This window comes from Cucurbita pepo, chromosome 18, assembly GCF_057944985.1.
Source record: "Cucurbita pepo subsp. pepo isolate OVF chromosome 18, ASM5794498v1, whole genome shotgun sequence".
NCBI classification, from domain to species: domain Eukaryota; kingdom Viridiplantae; phylum Streptophyta; class Magnoliopsida; order Cucurbitales; family Cucurbitaceae; genus Cucurbita; species Cucurbita pepo.
The window spans coordinates 2,197,835-2,219,906 of record NC_141815.1 but is presented as its reverse complement, the minus strand read 5'-3'; the positions used below and the strand labels follow the sequence as shown (position 1 = coordinate 2,219,906).

The window sequence follows — 22,072 nt, the reverse complement described above, 5'->3', positions numbered from 1 at the left end:
CGCAAGTGAAACCCAACAGATTTCGAATCTGTCTCCTTAACCACTCGTACATATCGACAATGAAATTTGGTCAATTCTAGGTAAAAGTTACTCGAGTTGAAAATTAACGACTCAATTCGGCTTTGATAGTTTCAAATAAAAGTAAATTAAAGAGTCGACAATAGGGTTTATACCTGTGCGGGTGAAACCCAACAAATTTAAAGTTCGTCTCCTTAACCACTTGAACATATCAACAATGATATTTAATTAATTTTAGATAAAAGTACCTCAAGTTGAAAATTAACGTCTCAATTCTTCTTTGATAGTTTATAATAAGAATAAATTAAAACGTCGATAACAAGGTTTGAACCTGAACGGGTGAAACCCAATAAATTTCAAATTTGTCTCCTTAACCACTCAAACATATCAACAATGATATTTGATCAATTTTAGATAAAAGTAACTCAAGTTGAAAATAACGAATCAATTAAATTGGACATATCGACAATGACATTTAGTCAATTTTAGGTGAAAGTTAGTCGAGTTGAAAATTAACGACTCAATTCTGCTTTGATAGTTTTTAATAATAAGAATTAGAACTTCGACAGTAGGGTTCGAACCTGCGCGGTTGAAACCTAACAGATTTCAAGTCTGTCTCCTTAACCACTCGGACATATCGACAATGATATTTGGTCAATTTTAGATAAAAGTTACTCGAGTTGAAAATTAACGACTCAATTCTACTTGATAGTTTATAATAAGAGTAAATTAAAACGTCAATAGCAAGGTTTGAACCTGAACGGGTGGAACCCAAACAAATTTTAAGTTTGTTTCCTTAACCACTCAAACATATCAACAATGACATTTGATCAATTTTAGATAAAAGTAACTCAAGTAGAAAATAACGAATCAATTGAACCTGCGCAAGTGAAACCCAACAGATTTCGAATCTGTCTCCTTAACCAATCGGACATATCGACAATGACATTTGGTCAATTCTAGGTAAAAGTTACTCTAGTTGAAAATTAACGACTCAATTCGGCTTTGATAGTTTCAAATAAAAGTAAATTAAAGAGTCGACAACAGGGTTTATACCTGTGCGGGTGAAACCCAACAAATTTAAAGTTTGTCTCCTTAACCACTCGAACATATCAACAATGATATTTAATTAATTTTAGATAAAAGTACCTCAAGTTGAAAATTAACGACTGAATTCTACTTGTATAGTTTATAATAAGAGTAAATTAAAACGTCGATAACAAGGTTTGAACTTGAACGGGTGAAACCAAATAAATTTCAAGTTTGTCTCCTTAACCACTCAAACATATCAACAATGATATTTGTTAAATTTTAGATAAAAGTAACTCGAGTTGAAAATAACGAATCAATTGAACGCGCAAGTGAATCCCAACCGATTTCGAATCTGTCTCCTTAACCACTCGACATATCCAATTTTAGGTAAAAGTTATTCGAGTTGAAAATTAACGACTCAATTCTGCTTTTATTATAGTTTCTAATAATAAGAATTAAAACGTCGATAGTAGGGCTCGAGAACCTGCACGGGTGAAACCTAACAATTTTCAAGTGTATCTCCTTAACCACTCGGACATATCGATAATGATCTTTGATCAATTTTAGATAAAAGTTACTCGAGTTGAAAACTAACGACTCAATTCTACTTTGATAGTTTATAATAAGAGTAAATTAAAACGTCGACAAAAAGGTTTGAACTTGAAGGGGTGAAAACCAACAAATTTCAAGTTTGTCTCCTTAACTACTCGAACATATCAACAATGATATTTGATCAATTTTAGATAAAAGTAACTCAAGTAGAAAATAACGAATCAATTGAACCTACGCAAGTGAAACCCAACAGATTTCGAATCTGGTCTCCTTAACCACTCGGAAATATCGACAATGATATTTGGTCAATTTTAGATAAAAGTTACTCGAGTTGAAAATTAACGACTCAATTCTACTTTGATTGTTTATAATAAGAGTAAATTAAAACTTCGACAACAAGGTCTGAACCTGAACGATTGAAACCCAATAAATTTCAAGTTTGTCTCCTTAACCAATCAAACATATCAACAATGATATTTGTTCAATTTTAGATAAAAGTAACTCGAGTTGAAAATAACGAATCAATTGAACGCGCAAGTGAATCCCAACCGATTTCGAATATGTCTCCTTAACCACTCGGACATATCGGCAATGACATTTGGTCAATTTTAGGTAAAAGTTACTCGAGTTGAAAATTAACGACTCAATTCTACTTTGATAGTTTATAATAAGAGTACATTAAAACGTCGATGGCAAGGTTTGAACCTGAACGGGTTAAACCCAAACAAATTTTAAGGTTGTTTCCTTAAACACTCGAACATATCAACAATGATATTTAATTAATGTTAGATAAAAGTAACTCAAGTAGAAAATAACGAATCAATTGAACCTGCACAAGTGAAACCCAACAGATTTCGAATCTGTCTCTTTAACCACTCGGACATATCGACAATGACATTTGGTCAATTTTAGATAAAAGTTACTCGAGTTGAAAATTCTGTCTCTTTAACCACTCAGACATATCGACAATGACATTTGGTCAATTTTAGATAAAAGTTACTCGAGTTGAAAATTCTGTCTCTTTAACCACTCAGACATATCGACAATGACATTTGGTCAATTTTAGATAAAAGTTACTCGAGTTGAAAATTAACGACTTAATTCTACTTTGATAGTTTCTAATAATAAGAATTAAAACGTCGAGAGCAGGGTTCGAACCTGCGCGGGTGAAACCCAACAGATTTCAAGTCTGTCTCCTTAACCACTCGGACATATCGACAATGATATTTGGTCAATTTTAGATAAAAGTTACTCGCGTTGAAAATTAACGACTCAATGCTGCTTTGATAGTTTCTAATAATAAGAATTAAAACGACGACAGCAGGGTTGAACCTGCGCGGGTGGAACCCAACAGATTTCAATTCTGTCTCCTTAACCACTCGAACATATCGACAATGATATTTGGTCAATTTTAGATAAAAGTTACTCGAGTTGAAAACTAACGACTCAATTCTACTTTGATAGTTTATAAGAAGGGTAAATTAAAACGTCGACAAAAAGGTTTGAACTTCGAGGGGTGAAAACCAACAAACTTCAAGTTTGTCTCCTTAACTACTCGAACATATCAGCAATGATATTTGATCAATTTTAGATAAAAGAAACTCAAGTAGAAAATAACGAATCAATTGAACCTGCGCAAGTGAAACCCAACAGATTTCGAATCTGTCTCTTTAACCACTCGGAAATATCGACAATGACATTTAGTCAAATTTGGGTAAAAGTTACTCGAGTTGAAAAATAACGACTCAATAAATGAAAACGTCAACAACATGGTTAGAACCTGTATCGACAATGATATTTGGTCAATTTTAGATAAAAGTTACTCGAGTTGAAAATTAACGACTTAATTCTGCTTTAGATAGTTTCTAATAATAAGAATTAAAACGTCGACAGCAGGGTTCGAACCTGCGCGGGTGAAACCCAACAGATTTCAAGTCTGTCTCCTTAACCACTCGGACATATCGACAATGACATTTGGTCAATTATAGATAAAAGTTACTCGAGTTGAAAATTAACGACTCAATTCTACTTTGATTGTTTATAATAAGAGTAAATTAAAACTTCGACAACAAGGTTTGAACCTGAACGAGTGAAACCCAATGAGTTTCAAGTTTATCTCCTTAACCACTCAGACATATCGACAATGATATTTGGTCAATTTTAGATAAAAGTTACTCGAGTTGAAAACTAACAACTCAATTCTAATTTGATAGTTTATAATAAGGGTAAAATAAAACGTCGACAAAAAGGTTTGAACTTGAAGGGCTGAAAACCAACAAACTTCAAGTTTGTCTCCTTAACTACTCGAACATATCAACAATGATATTTGATCAATTTTAGATAAAAGTAACTCAAGTAGAAAATAACGAATCAATTGAACCTGCGCAAGTGAAACCCAACAGATTTCGAATCTGTCTCTTTAACCACTCGGACATATCGACAATGACATTTAGTCAATTTTGGGTAAAAGTTACTCGAGTTGAAAAATAACGACTCAATAAATGAAAACGTCAACAACATGGTTAGAACCTGTATCGACAATGATGTTTGGTCAATTTTAGATAAAAGTTACTCGAGTTGAAAATTAACGACTTAATTCTGCTTTGATAGTTTCTAATAATAAGAATTAAAACGTCGACAGCAGGGTTCGAACCTGCGCGGGTGAAACCCAACAGATTTCAAGTCTGTCTCCTTAACCACTCGGACATATCGACAATGATATTTGGTCAATTTTAGATAAAAGTTACTCGAGTTGAAAATCTTGAAAGTTAACGACTCAATTCTGCTTTGATAGTTTCAAATAATAAGAATTAAAACGTCGACAGCAGGGTTCGAACCTGCGCGGAAGAAACCAAACAGATTTCAAGTCTGTCTCCTTAACAACTCGGACATATCGACAATGATATTTGGTCAATTTTAGATAAAAGTTACTCGAGTTGAAAATTAACGACTCAATTCTACTTTGATTGTTTATAATAAGAGCAAATTAAAACTTCGACAACAAGGTTTGAACCTGAACGAGTGAAACCCAATGAGTTTCAAATTTGTCTCCTTAACCACTCAAACATATCAACAATAATATTTGTTCAATTTTAGATAAAAGTAACTCGAGTTGAAAATAACGAATCAATTGAACGCGCAAGTGAATCCTAACAGATTTCGAATCTGTCTCCTTAACCACTCGACATATGGTCAATTTTAGGTAAATGTTACTCGAGTGTAAAATTAACGACTCAATTCTGCTTTTCTTATAGTTTCTTATAATAAGAATTAAAACGTCGACAGTAGGGCTCGAAACTGCGCGGGTGAAATCCAACGGTTTTCGAGTGTATCTCCTTAACCACTCGGATATATCGACAATGATATTTGGTCAATTTTAGATAAAAGTTACTCGAGTTGAAAATTAACGACTCAATGCTGCTTTGATAGTTTCTAATAATAAGAATTAAAACGACGACAGCAGGGTTGAACCTGCGCGGGTGGAACCCAACAGATTTCAATTCTGTCTCCTTAACCACTCGAACATATCGACAATGATATTTGGTCAATTTTAGATAAAAGTTACTCGAGTTGAAAACTAACGACTCAATTCTACTTTGATAGTTTATAAGAAGGGTAAATTAAAAGGTCGACAAAAAGGTTTGAACTTCGAGGGGTGAAAACCAACAAACTTCAAGTTTGTCTCCTTAACTACTCGAACATATCAGCAATGATATTTGATCAATTTTAGATAAAAGAAACTCAAGTAGAAAATAACGAATCAATTGAACCTGCGCAAGTGAAACCCAACAGATTTCGAATCTGTCTCTTTAACCACTCGGAAATATCGACAATGACATTTAGTCAAATTTGGGTAAAAGTTACTCGAGTTGAAAAATAACGACTCAATAAATGAAAACGTCAACAACATGGTTAGAACCTGTATCGACAATGATATTTGGTCAATTTTAGATAAAAGTTACTCGAGTTGAAAATTAACGACTTAATTCTGCTTTAGATAGTTTCTAATAATAAGAATTAAAACGTCGACAGCAGGGTTCGAACCTGCGCGGGTGAAACCCAACAGATTTCAAGTCTGTCTCCTTAACCACTCGGACATATCGACAATGACATTTGGTCAATTATAGATAAAAGTTACTCGAGTTGAAAATTAACGACTCAATTCTACTTTGATTGTTTATAATAAGAGTAAATTAAAACTTCGACAACAAGGTTTGAACCTGAACGAGTGAAACCCAATGAGTTTCAAGTTTATCTCCTTAACCACTCAGACATATCGACAATGATATTTGGTCAATTTTAGATAAAAGTTACTCGAGTTGAAAACTAACAACTCAATTCTAATTTGATAGTTTATAATAAGGGTAAAATAAAACGTCGACAAAAAGGTTTGAACTTGAAGGGCTGAAAACCAACAAACTTCAAGTTTGTCTCCTTAACTACTCGAACATATCAACAATGATATTTGATCAATTTTAGATAAAAGTAACTCAAGTAGAAAATAACGAATCAATTGAACCTGCGCAAGTGAAACCCAACAGATTTCGAATCTGTCTCTTTAACCACTCGGACATATCGACAATGACATTTAGTCAATTTTGGGTAAAAGTTACTCGAGTTGAAAAATAACGACTCAATAAATGAAAACGTCAACAACATGGTTAGAACCTGTATCGACAATGATGTTTGGTCAATTTTAGATAAAAGTTACTCGAGTTGAAAATTAACGACTTAATTCTGCTTTTCTTATAGTTTCTTATAATAAGAATTAAAACGTCGACAGTAGGGCTCGAAACTGCGCGGGTGAAATCCAACGGTTTTCGAGTGTATCTCCTTAACCACTCGGATATATCGACAATGATATTTGGTCAATTTTAGATAAAAGTTACTCGAGTTGAAAATTAACGACTCAATGCTGCTTTGATAGTTTCTAATAATAAGAATTAAAACGACGACAGCAGGGTTGAACCTGCGCGGGTGGAACCCAACAGATTTCAATTCTGTCTCCTTAACCACTCGAACATATCGACAATGATATTTGGTCAATTTTAGATAAAAGTTACTCGAGTTGAAAACTAACGACTCAATTCTACTTTGATAGTTTATAAGAAGGGTAAATTAAAAGGTCGACAAAAAGGTTTGAACTTCGAGGGGTGAAAACCAACAAACTTCAAGTTTGTCTCCTTAACTACTCGAACATATCAGCAATGATATTTGATCAATTTTAGATAAAAGAAACTCAAGTAGAAAATAACGAATCAATTGAACCTGCGCAAGTGAAACCCAACAGATTTCGAATCTGTCTCTTTAACCACTCGGAAATATCGACAATGACATTTAGTCAAATTTGGGTAAAAGTTACTCGAGTTGAAAAATAACGACTCAATAAATGAAAACGTCAACAACATGGTTAGAACCTGTATCGACAATGATATTTGGTCAATTTTAGATAAAAGTTACTCGAGTTGAAAATTAACGACTTAATTCTGCTTTAGATAGTTTCTAATAATAAGAATTAAAACGTCGACAGCAGGGTTCGAACCTGCGCGGGTGAAACCCAACAGATTTCAAGTCTGTCTCCTTAACCACTCGGACATATCGACAATGACATTTGGTCAATTATAGATAAAAGTTACTCGAGTTGAAAATTAACGACTCAATTCTACTTTGATTGTTTATAATAAGAGTAAATTAAAACTTCGACAACAAGGTTTGAACCTGAACGAGTGAAACCCAATGAGTTTCAAGTTTATCTCCTTAACCACTCAGACATATCGACAATGATATTTGGTCAATTTTAGATAAAAGTTACTCGAGTTGAAAACTAACAACTCAATTCTAATTTGATAGTTTATAATAAGGGTAAAATAAAACGTCGACAAAAAGGTTTGAACTTGAAGGGCTGAAAACCAACAAACTTCAAGTTTGTCTCCTTAACTACTCGAACATATCAACAATGATATTTGATCAATTTTAGATAAAAGTAACTCAAGTAGAAAATAACGAATCAATTGAACCTGCGCAAGTGAAACCCAACAGATTTCGAATCTGTCTCTTTAACCACTCGGACATATCGACAATGACATTTAGTCAATTTTGGGTAAAAGTTACTCGAGTTGAAAAATAACGACTCAATAAATGAAAACGTCAACAACATGGTTAGAACCTGTATCGACAATGATGTTTGGTCAATTTTAGATAAAAGTTACTCGAGTTGAAAATTAACGACTTAATTCTGCTTTGATAGTTTCTAATAATAAGAATTAAAACGTCGACAGCAGGGTTCGAACCTGTGCGGGTGAAACCCAACAGATTTCAAGTCTGTCTCCTTAACCACTCGGACATATCGACAATGATATTTAGTCAATTTTAGATAAAAGTTACTCGAGTTGAAAATCTTGAAAGTTAACGACTCAATTCTGCTTTGATAGTTTCAAATAATAAGAATTAAAACGTCGACAGCAGGGTTCGAACCTGCGCGGAAGAAACCAAACAGATTTCAAGTCTGTCTCCTTAACAACTCGGACATATCGACAATGATATTTGGTCAATTTTAGATAAAAGTTACTCGAGTTGAAAATTAACGACTCAATTCTACTTTGATTGTTTATAATAAGAGCAAATTAAAACTTCGACAACAAGGTTTGAACCTGAACGAGTGAAACCCAATGAGTTTCAAATTTGTCTCCTTAACCACTCAAACATATCAACAATAATATTTGTTCAATTTTAGATAAAAGTAACTCGAGTTGAAAATAACGAATCAATTGAACGCGCAAGTGAATCCTAACAGATTTCGAATCTGTCTCCTTAACCACTCGACATATGGTCAATTTTAGGTAAATGTTACTCGAGTGTAAAATTAACGACGACTCAATTCTGCTTTTCTTATAGTTTCTTATAATAAGAATTAAAACGTCGACAGTAGGGCTCGAAACTGCGCGGGTGAAATCCAACGGTTTTCGAGTGTATCTCCTTAACCACTCGGATATATCGACAATGATATTTGGTCAATTTTAGATAAAAGTTACTCGAGTTGAAAATTAACGACTCAATGCTGCTTTGATAGTTTCTAATAATAAGAATTAAAACGACGACAGCAGGGTTGAACCTGCGCGGGTGGAACCCAACAGATTTCAATTCTGTCTCCTTAACCACTCGAACATATCGACAATGATATTTGGTCAATTTTAGATAAAAGTTACTCGAGTTGAAAACTAACGACTCAATTCTACTTTGATAGTTTATAAGAAGGGTAAATTAAAAGGTCGACAAAAAGGTTTGAACTTCGAGGGGTGAAAACCAACAAACTTCAAGTTTGTCTCCTTAACTACTCGAACATATCAGCAATGATATTTGATCAATTTTAGATAAAAGAAACTCAAGTAGAAAATAACGAATCAATTGAACCTGCGCAAGTGAAACCCAACAGATTTCGAATCTGTCTCTTTAACCACTCGGAAATATCGACAATGACATTTAGTCAAATTTGGGTAAAAGTTACTCGAGTTGAAAAATAACGACTCAATAAATGAAAACGTCAACAACATGGTTAGAACCTGTATCGACAATGATATTTGGTCAATTTTAGATAAAAGTTACTCGAGTTGAAAATTAACGACTTAATTCTGCTTTAGATAGTTTCTAATAATAAGAATTAAAACGTCGACAGCAGGGTTCGAACCTGCGCGGGTGAAACCTAACAGATTTCAAGTCTGTCTCCTTAACCACTCGGACATATCGACAATGACATTTGGTCAATTATAGATAAAAGTTACTCGAGTTGAAAATTAACGACTCAATTCTACTTTGATTGTTTATAATAAGAGTAAATTAAAACTTCGACAACAAGGTTTGAACCTGAACGAGTGAAACCCAATGAGTTTCAAGTTTATCTCCTTAACCACTCAGACATATCGACAATGATATTTGGTCAATTTTAGATAAAAGTTACTCGAGTTGAAAACTAACAACTCAATTCTAATTTGATAGTTTATAATAAGGGTAAAATAAAACGTCGACAAAAAGGTTTGAACTTGAAGGGCTGAAAACCAACAAACTTCAAGTTTGTCTCCTTAACTACTCGAACATATCAACAATGATATTTGATCAATTTTAGATAAAAGTAACTCAAGTAGAAAATAACGAATCAATTGAACCTGCGCAAGTGAAACCCAACAGATTTCGAATCTGTCTCTTTAACCACTCGGACATATCGACAATGACATTTAGTCAATTTTGGGTAAAAGTTACTCGAGTTGAAAAATAACGACTCAATAAATGAAAACGTCAACAGCATGGTTAGAACCTGTATCGACAATGATGTTTGGTCAATTTTAGATAAAAGTTACTCGAGTTGAAAATTAACGACTTAATTCTACTTTGATAGTTTCTAATAATAAGAATTAAAACGTCGACAGCAGGGTTCGAACCTGCGCGGGTGAAACCCAACAGATTTCAAGTCTGTCTCCTTAACCACTCGGACATATCGACAATGATATTTGGTCAATTTTAGATAAAAGTTACTCGAGTTGAACATCTTGAAAGTTAACGACTCAATTCTGCTTTGATAGTTTCAAATAATAAGAATTAAAACGTCGACAGCAGGGTTCGAACCTGCGCGGAAGAAACCAAACAGATTTCAAGTCTGCCTCCTTAACAACTCGGACATATCGACAATGATATTTGGTCAATTTTAGATAAAAGTTACTCGAGTTGAAAATTAACGACTCAATTCTACTTTGATTGTTTATAATAAGAGTCAATTAAAACTTCGACAACAAGGTTTGAACCTGAACGAGTGAAACCCAATGAGTTTCAAATTTGTCTCCTTAACCACTCAAACATATCAACAATAATATTTGTTCAATTTTAGATAAAAGTAACTCGAGTTGAAAATAACGAATCAATTGAACGCGCAAGTGAATCCTAACAGATTTTCTTATAGTTTCTTATAATAAGAATTAAAACGTCGACAGTAGGGCTAGAAACTGCGCGGGTGAAATCCAACGGTTTTCGAGTGTATCTCCTTAACCACTCGGACATATCGACAATGATATTTGGTCAATTTTAGATAAAAGTTACTCGAGTTGAAAATTAACGACTCAATGCTGCTTTGATAGTTTCTAATAATAAGAATTAAAACGACGACAGCAGGGTTGAACCTGCGCGGGTGGAACCCAACAGATTTCAAGTCTGTCTCCTCAACCACTCGAACATATCAACAATGATATTTGGTCAATTTTAGATAAAAGTTACTCGAGTTGAAAACTAACGACTCAATTCTACTTTAATAGTTTATAATAAGGGTAAATTAAAACTACGACAAAAAGGTTTGAATTTGAAGGGGTGAAAACCAACAAACTTCAAGTTTGTCTCCTTAACTACTCGAACATATCAGCAATGATATTTGATCAATTTTAGATAAAAGAAACTCAAGTAGAAAATAACGAATCAATTGAACCTGCGCAAGTGAAACCCAACAGATTTCGAATCTGTCTCTTTAACCACTCGGAAATATCGACAATGACATTTAGTCAAATTTGGGTAAAAGTTACTCGAGTTGAAAAATAACGACTCAATAAATGAAAACGTCAACAACATGGTTAGAACCTGTATCGACAATGATATTTGGTCAATTTTAGATAAAAATTACTCGAGTTGAAAATTAACGACTTAATTCTGCTTTAGATAGTTTCTAATAATAAGAATTAAAACGTCGACAGCAGGGTTCGAACCTGCGCGGAAGAAACCAAACAGATTTCAAGTCTGTCTCCTTAACAACTCGGACATATCGACAATGATATTTGGTCAATTTTAGATAAAAGTTACTCGAGTTGAAAATTAACGACTCAATTCTACTTTGATTGTTTATAATAAGAGTAAATTAAAACTTCGACAACAAGGTTTGAACCTGAACGAGTGAAACCCATTGAGTTTCAAATTTGTCTCCTTAACCACTCAAACATATCAACAATAATATTTGTTCAATTTTAGATAAAAGTAACTCGAGTTGAAAATAACGAATCAATTGAACGCGCAAGTGAATCCTAACAGATTTCGAATCTGTCTCCTTAACCACTCGACATATGGTTAATTTTAGGTAAATGTTACTCGAGTGTAAAATTAACGACTCAATTCTGCTTTTCTTATAGTTTCTTATAATAAGAATTAAAACGTCGACAGTAGGGCTCGAAACTGCGCGGGTGAAATCCAACGGTTTTCGAGTGTATCTCCTTAACCACTCGGACATATCGACAATGATATTTGGTCAATTTTAGATAAAAGTTACTCGAGTTGAAAATTAACGACTCAATGCTGCTTTGATAGTTTCTAATAATAAGAATTAAAACGACGACAGCAGGGTTGAACCTGCGCGGGTGGAACCCAACAGATTTCAAGTCTGTCTCCTTAACCACTCGAACATATCAACAATGATATTTGGTCAATTTTAGATAAAAGTTACTCGAGTTGAAAATTAACGACTCAATTCTACTTTAATAGTTTATAATAAGGGTAAATTAAAACTACGACAAAAAGGTTTGAATTTGAAGGGGTGAAAACCAACAAACTTCAAGTTTGTCTCCTTAACTACTCGAACATATCAACAATGATATTTGATCAATTTTAGATAAAAGTAACTCAAGTAGAAAATAACGAATCAATTGAACCTGCGCAAGTGAAACCCAACAGATTTCGAATCTGTCTCTTTAACCACTCGGACATATCGACAATGACATTTAGTCAATTTTGGGTAAAAGTTACTCGAGTTGAAAAATAACGACTCAATAAATGAAAACGTCAACAACATGGTTAGAACCTGTATCGACAATGATATTTGGTCAATTTTAGATAAAAGTTACTCGAGTTGAAAATTAACGACTTAAAAAGTCGACACCAGGGTTCGAACCTGCACGGGTAAAACCCAACAGATTTCAAGTCTGTGTCCTTAACCACTCGAACGTATCAACAATGATATTTGATCAATTTTAGATAAAAGTTACTCGAGTTGAAAATTAACGACTTAAAAAGTCGACAGCAGGGTTCGAACCTGCACGGGTAAAACCCAACAGATTTCAAGTCTGTGTCCTTAACCACTCGAACGTATCAACAATGATATTTGATCAATTTTAGATAAAAGTAACTCGAGTTAAAAATAACGAATCAATTGAACCTGCGCAAGTGAAACCCAACAGATTTCGAATCTGTCTCTTTAACCACTCGGACATATCGACAATGACATTTAGTCAATTTTGGGTAAAAGTTACTCGAGTTGAAAAATAACGACTCAATAAATGAAAACGTCAACAACATGGTTAGAACCTGTATCGACAATGATATTTGGTCAATTTTAGATAAAAGTTACTCGAGTTGAAAATTAACGACTTAAAAAGTCGACACCAGGGTTCGAACCTGCACGGGTAAAACCCAACAGATTTCAAGTCTGTGTCCTTAACCACTCGAACGTATCAACAATGATATTTGATCAATTTTAGATAAAAGTAACTCGAGTTAAAAATAACGAATCAATTGAACGCGCGGTTGAAACCCAACAGATATCAAGTCTGTCTCCTTAACCACCCGGACATATCAACAATGATATTCGGAAAATTTTAGATAAAAGTTACTCGAGTTGAAAATTAACGACTCAATTCTACTTTGATAGTTTATAATAAGAGTAAATTAAAACGTCGACAACAAGGTTTGAACCAGAACGAGTGAAACCCAATAAATTTCAAGTTTGTCTCCTTAACCACTCAAACATATCAACAATGATATTTGATTAATTTTAGATAAAAGTAACTAAAAGTTACTCGAGTTGAAAATTAACGACTCAATAAGAATTAAAAGGGTTCGAACCTGCGCGGGTGAAACACAACAGATTTCAAGTTTGTCTCCTTAACCACTCGGACATATCGACAATGACATTTGGTCAATTTTAGGTAAAAGTTACTCGAGTATAAAAATAACGACTCAATTCTACTTTGATAGCTTATAATAAGAGTACATTAAAACGTCGATGGCAAGGTTTGAACCTGAACGGGTTGAACCCAAACAAATTCGAACCTGCGCGGGTGAAACACAACAGATTTCAAGTTTGTCTCCTTAACCACTCGGACATATCGACAATGACATTTGGTCAATTTTAGGTAAAAGTTACTCGAGTATAAAAATAACGACTCAATTCTACTTTGATAGCTTATAATAAGAGTACATTAAAACGTCGATGGCAAGGTTTGAACCTGAACGGGTTGAACCCAAACAAATTTTATGTTTGTTTCCTTAACTACTCGAACATATCAACAATGATATTTAATCAATTTTAGATAAAAGTAACTCAAGTAGAAAATAACGAATTCTGCTTTGATAGTTTCTAATAATAAGAATTAAAACGTTAGTTTCTAATAATAAGAATTAAAACGTCGACAGCTGGGTTCGAACCTGCGCGGGTGAAACCCAACAGATTTCAAGTCTGTCTCCTTAACCACTCGGAGATATCGACAATGATATTTGGTCAATTTTAGATAAAAGTTACTCGAGTTGAAAATTAACGACTCAATGCTGCTTTGATAGTTTATAATAAGAGTAAATTAAAATGTCGATAGCAAGGTTTGAACCTAAACGGGTAAAACCCAAACAAATTTTAAGTTTGTTTCTTTAACCACTCAAACATATCAACAATGATATTCTATTAATTTTAGATAAAAGTAACTCAAGTAGAAAATAACGAATCAATTGAACATGCGCAAGTGAAACCCAACAAATTTCGAATCTATCTCCTTAACCACTCGGACATATCGACAATAACATTTGGTCAATTTTACGTAAAAGTTACTCGAGTTGAAAAATAACGACTCAATAAATGAAAACGTCAACAACATGGTTAGAACCTATATCGACAATGATATTTGGTCAATTTTAGATAAAAGTTACTCGAGTTGAAAATTAACGACCCAATTCGGCTTTGATAGTTTCTAATAAAAGTAAATTAATGCGTCGAAACAAGGTTTGAACCTGCACGGGTGAAACCCAATAAATATCAAGTTTGTCTCCTTAACCACTCGAACATATCAAAAATGATTTTTAATTAATTTTAGATAAAAGTAACTCAAGTTGAAATTAACGAATAATAAGAATTAAAACATCGACAGCAAGGTTCGAACCTGCGTGAGTGAAACCAGACAGATTTTAAGTCTATCTCCTTAACCACTCGAACATATCGATAATGATATTTGGTCAATTTTAGATAAAAGTTACTCGAGTTGAAAATTAACGACTCAATTCTACTTTGATTGTTTATAATAAGAGTAAATTAAAACGTCGACAACAAGGTTTGAACCTGAACGGGTGAAACCAATAAATTTCAAGTTTGTCTCCTTAACCACTCAAACATATCAACAATGATATTTGATCAATTTTAGATAAAAGTAACTCGAGTTGAAAATAACGAATCAATTGAACGCGCAAGTGAATCCCAGCAGATTTCGAATAAAAGTTACTCGAGTTGAAAATTAACGACTCAATAAGAATTAAAACGTCGATAGCAGGGTTCGAACCTGCGCAGGTGAGAAACCCAACAGATTTCAAGTCTGTCTCCTTAACCACTCGGACATATCGACAATGACATTTGGTCAATTTTAGATAAAAGTTACTCGAGTTGAAAATTAACGACTTAATTCTGCTTTGATAGTTTCTAATAATAAGAATTAAAACGTCGACAGCAAGGTTCGAACCTGCGCGACTGAAACCCAAAAGATTTCATTTCTGTCTCCTAAACCACTCGGACATATTCGACAATGATGCTTTGTCAATTTTAGATAAAAGTTACTCGAGTTGAAAATTAACGACACAATTCTACTTTGATAGTTTATAATAAGAGTACATTAAAACGTCGATGGCAAGGTTTGAACCTGAACGGGTTAAACCTATACAAATTTTAAGTTTGTTTCCTTAACCACTCAAACATATCAACAATAATATTTAATCAATTTTAGATAAAAGTTACTCGAGGTCAAAATTAACGACTCAATTCTGCTTTGATAGTTTCTAATAATAAGAATTAAAACGTCGACAGCAGGGTTCGAACCTGCGCGGGTGGAACCCAACAGATTTCAAGTCTGTCTCCTTAACCACTCGGACATATCGACAATAATACTTGGTCAATTTTAGATAAAAGTTACTCGAGTTGAAAATTACCGACTCAATTCTACTTTGATAGTTTATAATAAGAGTAACTTAAAATGTCGATAGCAAGGTTTGAACCTGAATGAGTAAAACCCAAACAAATTTTAAGGTTATTTCCTTAACCACTCAAACATATCAACAATGATATTTGATCAATTTTAGATAAAAGTAACTCAAGGAGAAAATAACGAATCAATTGAACATGTGCAAGTGAAACCCAACCGATTTCGAATCTATCTCCTTAACCACTCTGACATATCGACAATAACATTTGGTCAATTTTACGTAAAATTTACTCGAGTTGAAAACTAACGACTCAATAAATGAAAACGTCAGCAACATGGTTAGAACCTATATCGACAATAGGGTTTGAACCTGCACGGGTGAAGCCCAACAAATATCAAGTTTGTCTCCTTAACAACTCGAACATATCAAAAATGATATTTAATTAATTTTAGATAAAAGTAACTCAAGTTGAAAATAACGAATAATAAGAATTAAAACGTCGACAGCAGGGTTCGAACCTGCGTGAGTGAAAACAGACAGATTTTAAGTCTATCTCCTTAACCACTCGAACATATCGATAATGATATTTGGAAAATTTTAGATAAAAGTTACTCGAGTTGAAAATTAACGACTCAATTCTACTTTGATAGTTTATAATAAGAGTAAATTAAAACATCGACAACAAGGTTTGAACCTGAACAGGTGAAACCCAATAAATTTCAAGTTTGTCTCCTTAACCACTCAAACATATCAACAATGATATTTGATCAATTTTAGATAAAAGTAACTTGAGTTGAAAATAACGAATCAATTGAGCGCGCAAGTGAATCCCAACAGATTTCGAATTTGTCTCCTTAACCACTCGGACATATCGGCAATGACATTTGGTCAATTTTAGGTAAAAGTTACTCCAATTGAAAAATAACGACTCAATAAATGAAAACGTCAACAACATGGTTAGAACCTGTATCGACAATGATATTTGGTCAATTTTAGATAAAAGTTACTCGAGTTGAAAATGAACGACTTAAAACGTCGACAGTAGGGTTCGAACCTGCGCGGGTGAAATTTCAAGTCTTTCTCCTTAACCACTTGGAAAATTTTAGATAAAAGTGAATTGAGTTGAAAATTCACGACTCAATTCTACTTTGATAGTTTATAATAAGAGTAAATTAAAACGTCGACAACAAGGTTTGAACCTGAACGAGTGAAACCCAATAAATTTCAAGTTTGTCTCCTTAACCACTCAAACATATCAACAATGATATTTAATCAATTTTTGATAAAAGTAACTCGAGTTGAAAATAACGAATCAAGAGTTGAAAATTAACGACTCAATAAGAATTAAAACGTCGACAGCAGGGTTCAAACCTGCACGGGTGAAACCCAACAGATTTCAAGTCTGTCTCCTTAACCACTCACACATATCGACAATGATATTTGGTCAATTTTAGATGAAAGTTACTCGAGTTGAAAATTAACGACTCAATGCTGCTTTGATCGTTTCTAATAATAAGAATTAAAACGACGACAGCAGGGTTGAACCTACGCGGGTGGAACCCAACAGATTTCAAGTCTGTCTCCTTAACCACTCGAACATATCGACAATGATATTTGGTCAATTTTAGATAAAAGTTACTCGAGTTTAAAACTAACGACTCAATTCTACTTTGATAGTTTATAATAAGGGTAAATTAAAACGCCGACAAAAAGGTTTGAACTTGAAGGGGTGAAAACCAACAAACTTCAAGTTTGTCTCCTTAACTACTCTAACATATCAACAATGATATTTGATCAATTTTAGATAAAAGAAACTCAAGTAGAAAATAAAGAATCAATTGAACCTGCGCAAGTGAAACCCAACAGATTTCGAATCTGTCTCTTGAACCACTCGGAAATATCGACAATGACATTTAGTCAAATTTGGGTAAAAGTTACTCGAGTTGAAAAATAACGACTCAATTGTGCTTTAGATAGTTTCTAATAATAAGAATTAAAACGTCGACAGCAGGGTTCAAACCTACGCGGGTGAAGCCCAACAGATTTCAAGTCTATCTCCTTAACCACTCGGATGAACCTACGCGGGTGAAGCCCAACAGATTTCAAGTCTATCTCCTTAACCACTCGGACATATCGACAATGATATTTGGTCAATTTTAGATAAAAGTTACTCGAGTTGAAAATTAACAACTCAATTCTACTTTGATAGTTTATAATAAGAGTAAATTAAACTTCGACAACAAGGTTTGAACCTGAACGAGTGAAACCCAATAAATTTCAAGTTTGTCTCCTTAACCACTCAAACATATCAACAATTATATTTGTTCAATTTTAGATAAAAGTAACTCGAGTTGAAAATAACGAATCAATTGAACGCCGTCGACAGCAGGGTTCGAACCTGCGCGGGTGAAACCCAACAGATTTCAAGTCTGTCTCATTAACAACTCGGACATATCGACAATGATATTTGGTCAACTTTAGGTTACTCGAGTTGAAAATTAACGACTCAATTCTACTTTGATAGTTTATAATAAGAGTAAATTAAAACTTCGACAACAAGCTTTGAACCTGAACGAGTGAAACCCAATAAATTTCAAGTTTGTCTCCTCAACCACTCAAACATATCAACAATGATATTTGTTCAATTTTAGATAAAAGTAACTCGAGTTGAAAATAACGAAAGAAAATTGAACGCCGTCGACAGCAGGGTTCGAACCTGCGCGGGTGAAACCCAACAGATTTCAAGTCTGTCTCCTTAACCACTCGGACATATCGACAATGATATTTGGTCAATTTTAGATAAAAGTTACTCGAGTTGAAAATTAACGACTCAATGCTGCTTTGATAGTTTCTAATAATAAGAATTAAAACGACGACAGCAGGGTTGAACCTGCGCGGGTGGAACCCAACAGATTTCAATTCTATCTCCTTAACCACTCGAACATATCGACAATGATATTTGGTCAATTTTAGATAAACGTTACTCGAGTTGAAAACTAACGACTCAATTCTACTTTGATAGTTTATAAGAAGGGTAAATTAAAATGTCGACAAAAAGGTTTGAACTTGAAGGGGTGAAAACCAACAAACTTCAAGTTTGTCTCCTTAACTACTCGAACATATCAGCAATGATATTTGATCAATTTTAGATAAAAGTAACTCGAGTTGAAAATAACGAATCAATTGAACGCGCAAGTGAATCCCAACAGATTTCGAATCTTTCTCCTTAACCACTCGGACATATCGGCAATGACATTTGGTCAATTTTGGATAAAAGTTACTCGAGTTGAAAATTAACGACTCAATAAGAATTAAAACGTCGACAGCAGGGTTCGAACCTGCACGGGTGAAACCCAACAAATTTCAAGTCTGTCTCCTTAACCACTCGGACATATCAACAATGACATTTGGTCAATTTTGGATAAAAGTTACTCGAGTTGAAAGTTAACGACTCAATAAGAATTAAACCGTCGACACCAGGGTTCAAACCTGCGCGGGTGAAACCCAACAGATTTCAAGTCTATCTCCTTAACCACTCGGACATAATGACATTTGGTCAATTTTAGGTAAAAGTTACTCGAGTTGAAAAATAACGACTCAATTCTACTTTGATAGTTATTAATAAGAGTAAATTAAAACGTCGACAACAAGGTTTGAATCTGAACGAGTGAAACCCAATAAATTTCAAGTTTGTGTCCTTAACCACTCAAACATATCAACAATGATATTTAATCAATTTTAGATAAAAGTAACTCAAGTAGAAAATAACGAATCAATTGAACTTGCGCAAGTGAAACCCAACAGATTTCGAATCTGTCTCTTTAACCACTCGGACATATCGACAATGACATTTAGTCAATTTTAGGTAAAAGTTACTCGAGGTGAAAATTAATGACTCAATTCTGCTTTGATAGTTTCTAATAATAAGAATTAAAACGTCAACAGCAGGGTTCGAACCTGCGCGGGTGATACCCAACAGATTTCAAGTCTGTCTCTTTAACCACTCGGACATATCGACAATGATATTTGGTCAATTTTAGATAAAAGTTACTCGACTTGGAAATTAACGACTTAATGCTGCTTTGATAGTATCTAATAATAAGAATTAAAATGTGGACAGCATTAGAACCTGCGGGTGGAACCCAACAGATTTCAAGTTGAAAATTAACGACTCAATTCTACTTTGATAGTTTATAATAAGAGTAAATTAAAACTTCGACAACAAGGTTTGAACCTGAACGAGTGAAACCCAATAAATTTCAAGTTTGTCTCCTTAACCACTTAAACATATCAACAATGATATTTGATCAATTTTAGATAAAAGTAACTTGAGTTGAAAACGTCGACAGCAAGGTTCGAACCTGCGCGGGTGAAATCCAACAGATTTCAAGTCTGTCTCCTTAACCACTCGGACATATCAACAATGATATTTGGAAAATTTTAGATAAAAGTTAATCGAGTTGAAAATTAACGACTCAATTCTACTTTGATAGTTTATAATAAGAGTAAATTAACACGTCGACAACAAGGTTTGAACCTGAACGAGTGAAACCAATAAATTTCATGAACGTTGACATCTGGGTTGAACATGCGCGGGTGGAACCCAACAGATTTCAAGTCTTTCTCCTTAACCACTCGGACATATCGACAATGATATTTGGTCAATTTTAGATAAAAGTTACTCGAGTTGAAAATTAACGACTCAATTCTACTTTGATAGTTTATAATAAGAGTAACTTAAAATGTCGATAGCATGGTTTGAACCTGAACGGGTAAAACCCAAACAAAATTTAAGTTTGTTTCCTTAACCACTAAAACATATCAAGAATGATATTTAATCAATTTTAGATAAAAGTAACTCAAGTAGAAAATAACGAATCAATTGAACATGCGCAAGTGAAACCCAACAGATTTCGAATCTGTCTCCTTAACCACTCGGACATATCGACAATATTATTTGGTCAATTTTACGTAAAACTTACTCGAGTTGAAAAATAACAACTCCATAAATGAAAACGTGAACAACATGGTTAGAACCTATATTGACAATGATATTTGGTCAATTTTAGATAAAAGTTACTCGAGTTGAAAATTAACGACTCAATTCGGCTTTGATAGTTTCTAATAAAAGTAAATTAATGCGTCGACAATAGGGTTTGAACCTGCACAGGTGAAACCCAACAAATATCAAGTTTGTCTCCTTAACAACTCGAACATATCAAAAATGATATTTAATTAATTTTAGATAAAAGTAACTCAAGTTGAAAATAATGAATAATAAGAATTAAAATGTCGACAGCAGGGTTCGAACTTGCGTGAGTGAAACCAGACAGATTTTAAGTCTGTCTCCTTAACCACTCGAACATATCGATAATGATATTTGAAAAATTTTAGATAAAAGTTACTCGAGTTGAAAATTAACGACTCAATTCTACTTTGATAGTTTATAATAAGAGTAAATTAAAACGTCGACAACAAGGTTTGAACCTGAACGAGTGAAACCAATAAATTTCAAGTTTGTCTCCTTAACCACTCAAACATATCAACAATGATATTTGATCAATTTTAGATAAAAGTAACTCGAGTTGAAAATAACGAATCAATTGAACGCGCAAGTGAATCCCAGCAGATTTCGAATAAAAGTTACTCGAGTTGAAAATTAACGACTCAATAAGAATTAAAACGTCGACAGCAGGGTTCGAACCTGCGCGGGTGAAACCCAACAGATTTCAAGTCTGTCTCCTTAACCACTCGGACATATCGACAATGACATTTGATCAATTTTAGATAAAAGTTACTCGAGTTGAAAATTAACGACTTAATTCTGCTTTGATAGTTTCTAATAATAAGAATTAAAACGTCGACAGCAAGGTTCGAACCTGCGCGACTGAAACCCAAAAGATTTTAAGTCTGTCTCCTAAACCACTCGGACATATCGACAATGATGTTTTGTCAATTTTAGATAAAAGTTACTCGAGTTGAAAATTAACGACTCAATTCTACTTTGATAGTTTATAATAAGAGTACATTAAAACGTTGATGGCAAGGTTTGAACCTGAACGAGTTAAACCCAAACAAATTTTAAGTTTGTTTCCTTAACCACTCAAACATATCAATAATGATATTTAATCAATTTTAGATAAAAGTAACTCAAGTAGAAATAAACCAAAACAAATTTTAAGTTTGTTTCCTTAACCACTCAAACATATCAATAATGATATTTAATCAATTTTAGATAAAAGTAACTCAAGTAGAAAATAACGAATCAATTGAGATTTCG

General features: G+C 33.7%; 25 non-coding genes across 25 annotated transcripts; all 25 read right to left on the bottom strand.

Annotated features, from left to right (window-relative positions):
• Nucleotides 1–578: 578 nt before the first annotated feature.
• TRNAS-UGA (transfer RNA serine (anticodon UGA)) lies at nt 579–660 on the bottom strand. The gene has a single exon. It is a non-coding gene; the product is annotated as a tRNA-Ser (tRNA).
• Nucleotides 661–2,739: 2,079 nt separating this feature from the next.
• TRNAS-UGA (transfer RNA serine (anticodon UGA)) lies at nt 2,740–2,821 on the bottom strand. Its single transcript has one exon. It is a non-coding gene; the product is annotated as a tRNA-Ser (tRNA).
• Nucleotides 2,822–3,486: 665 nt separating this feature from the next.
• TRNAS-UGA (transfer RNA serine (anticodon UGA)) lies at nt 3,487–3,568 on the bottom strand. Its single transcript has one exon. It is a non-coding gene; the product is annotated as a tRNA-Ser (tRNA).
• A 666-nt stretch (nt 3,569–4,234) lies between these two features.
• Nucleotides 4,235–4,316, bottom strand: TRNAS-UGA (transfer RNA serine (anticodon UGA)). Its single transcript has one exon. It is a non-coding gene; the product is annotated as a tRNA-Ser (tRNA).
• Nucleotides 4,317–4,418: 102 nt separating this feature from the next.
• Nucleotides 4,419–4,500, bottom strand: TRNAS-UGA (transfer RNA serine (anticodon UGA)). The gene has a single exon. It is a non-coding gene; the product is annotated as a tRNA-Ser (tRNA).
• Nucleotides 4,501–5,625: 1,125 nt separating this feature from the next.
• Nucleotides 5,626–5,707, bottom strand: TRNAS-UGA (transfer RNA serine (anticodon UGA)). The gene has a single exon. It is a non-coding gene; the product is annotated as a tRNA-Ser (tRNA).
• A 1,416-nt stretch (nt 5,708–7,123) lies between these two features.
• Nucleotides 7,124–7,205, bottom strand: TRNAS-UGA (transfer RNA serine (anticodon UGA)). The gene has a single exon. It is a non-coding gene; the product is annotated as a tRNA-Ser (tRNA).
• A 666-nt stretch (nt 7,206–7,871) lies between these two features.
• Nucleotides 7,872–7,953, bottom strand: TRNAS-UGA (transfer RNA serine (anticodon UGA)). Its single transcript has one exon. It is a non-coding gene; the product is annotated as a tRNA-Ser (tRNA).
• Nucleotides 7,954–8,055: 102 nt separating this feature from the next.
• TRNAS-UGA (transfer RNA serine (anticodon UGA)) lies at nt 8,056–8,137 on the bottom strand. Its single transcript has one exon. It is a non-coding gene; the product is annotated as a tRNA-Ser (tRNA).
• Nucleotides 8,138–9,265: 1,128 nt separating this feature from the next.
• Nucleotides 9,266–9,347, bottom strand: TRNAS-UGA (transfer RNA serine (anticodon UGA)). Its single transcript has one exon. It is a non-coding gene; the product is annotated as a tRNA-Ser (tRNA).
• Nucleotides 9,348–10,013: 666 nt separating this feature from the next.
• Nucleotides 10,014–10,095, bottom strand: TRNAS-UGA (transfer RNA serine (anticodon UGA)). Its single transcript has one exon. It is a non-coding gene; the product is annotated as a tRNA-Ser (tRNA).
• A 102-nt stretch (nt 10,096–10,197) lies between these two features.
• On the bottom strand, nt 10,198–10,279 carry TRNAS-UGA (transfer RNA serine (anticodon UGA)). Its single transcript has one exon. It is a non-coding gene; the product is annotated as a tRNA-Ser (tRNA).
• Nucleotides 10,280–11,318: 1,039 nt separating this feature from the next.
• On the bottom strand, nt 11,319–11,400 carry TRNAS-UGA (transfer RNA serine (anticodon UGA)). Its single transcript has one exon. It is a non-coding gene; the product is annotated as a tRNA-Ser (tRNA).
• Nucleotides 11,401–14,022: 2,622 nt separating this feature from the next.
• TRNAS-UGA (transfer RNA serine (anticodon UGA)) lies at nt 14,023–14,104 on the bottom strand. Its single transcript has one exon. It is a non-coding gene; the product is annotated as a tRNA-Ser (tRNA).
• A 1,033-nt stretch (nt 14,105–15,137) lies between these two features.
• Nucleotides 15,138–15,221, bottom strand: TRNAS-UGA (transfer RNA serine (anticodon UGA)). The gene has a single exon. It is a non-coding gene; the product is annotated as a tRNA-Ser (tRNA).
• Nucleotides 15,222–15,667: 446 nt separating this feature from the next.
• On the bottom strand, nt 15,668–15,749 carry TRNAS-UGA (transfer RNA serine (anticodon UGA)). The gene has a single exon. It is a non-coding gene; the product is annotated as a tRNA-Ser (tRNA).
• Nucleotides 15,750–17,142: 1,393 nt separating this feature from the next.
• On the bottom strand, nt 17,143–17,224 carry TRNAS-UGA (transfer RNA serine (anticodon UGA)). Its single transcript has one exon. It is a non-coding gene; the product is annotated as a tRNA-Ser (tRNA).
• A 567-nt stretch (nt 17,225–17,791) lies between these two features.
• Nucleotides 17,792–17,930, bottom strand: TRNAS-UGA (transfer RNA serine (anticodon UGA)). The gene is made up of 2 exons: nt 17,894–17,930; nt 17,792–17,836 (listed from the first exon to the last, which is right to left on the bottom strand). It is a non-coding gene; the product is annotated as a tRNA-Ser (tRNA).
• Nucleotides 17,931–18,169: 239 nt separating this feature from the next.
• TRNAS-UGA (transfer RNA serine (anticodon UGA)) lies at nt 18,170–18,251 on the bottom strand. Its single transcript has one exon. It is a non-coding gene; the product is annotated as a tRNA-Ser (tRNA).
• A 236-nt stretch (nt 18,252–18,487) lies between these two features.
• Nucleotides 18,488–18,569, bottom strand: TRNAS-UGA (transfer RNA serine (anticodon UGA)). The gene has a single exon. It is a non-coding gene; the product is annotated as a tRNA-Ser (tRNA).
• A 540-nt stretch (nt 18,570–19,109) lies between these two features.
• Nucleotides 19,110–19,191, bottom strand: TRNAS-UGA (transfer RNA serine (anticodon UGA)). Its single transcript has one exon. It is a non-coding gene; the product is annotated as a tRNA-Ser (tRNA).
• Nucleotides 19,192–19,728: 537 nt separating this feature from the next.
• On the bottom strand, nt 19,729–19,810 carry TRNAS-UGA (transfer RNA serine (anticodon UGA)). Its single transcript has one exon. It is a non-coding gene; the product is annotated as a tRNA-Ser (tRNA).
• Nucleotides 19,811–20,132: 322 nt separating this feature from the next.
• On the bottom strand, nt 20,133–20,214 carry TRNAS-UGA (transfer RNA serine (anticodon UGA)). The gene has a single exon. It is a non-coding gene; the product is annotated as a tRNA-Ser (tRNA).
• Nucleotides 20,215–21,475: 1,261 nt separating this feature from the next.
• On the bottom strand, nt 21,476–21,557 carry TRNAS-UGA (transfer RNA serine (anticodon UGA)). Its single transcript has one exon. It is a non-coding gene; the product is annotated as a tRNA-Ser (tRNA).
• A 93-nt stretch (nt 21,558–21,650) lies between these two features.
• Nucleotides 21,651–21,732, bottom strand: TRNAL-UAA (transfer RNA leucine (anticodon UAA)). Its single transcript has one exon. It is a non-coding gene; the product is annotated as a tRNA-Leu (tRNA).
• Between the last annotated feature and the right edge of the window lie 340 nt (nt 21,733–22,072).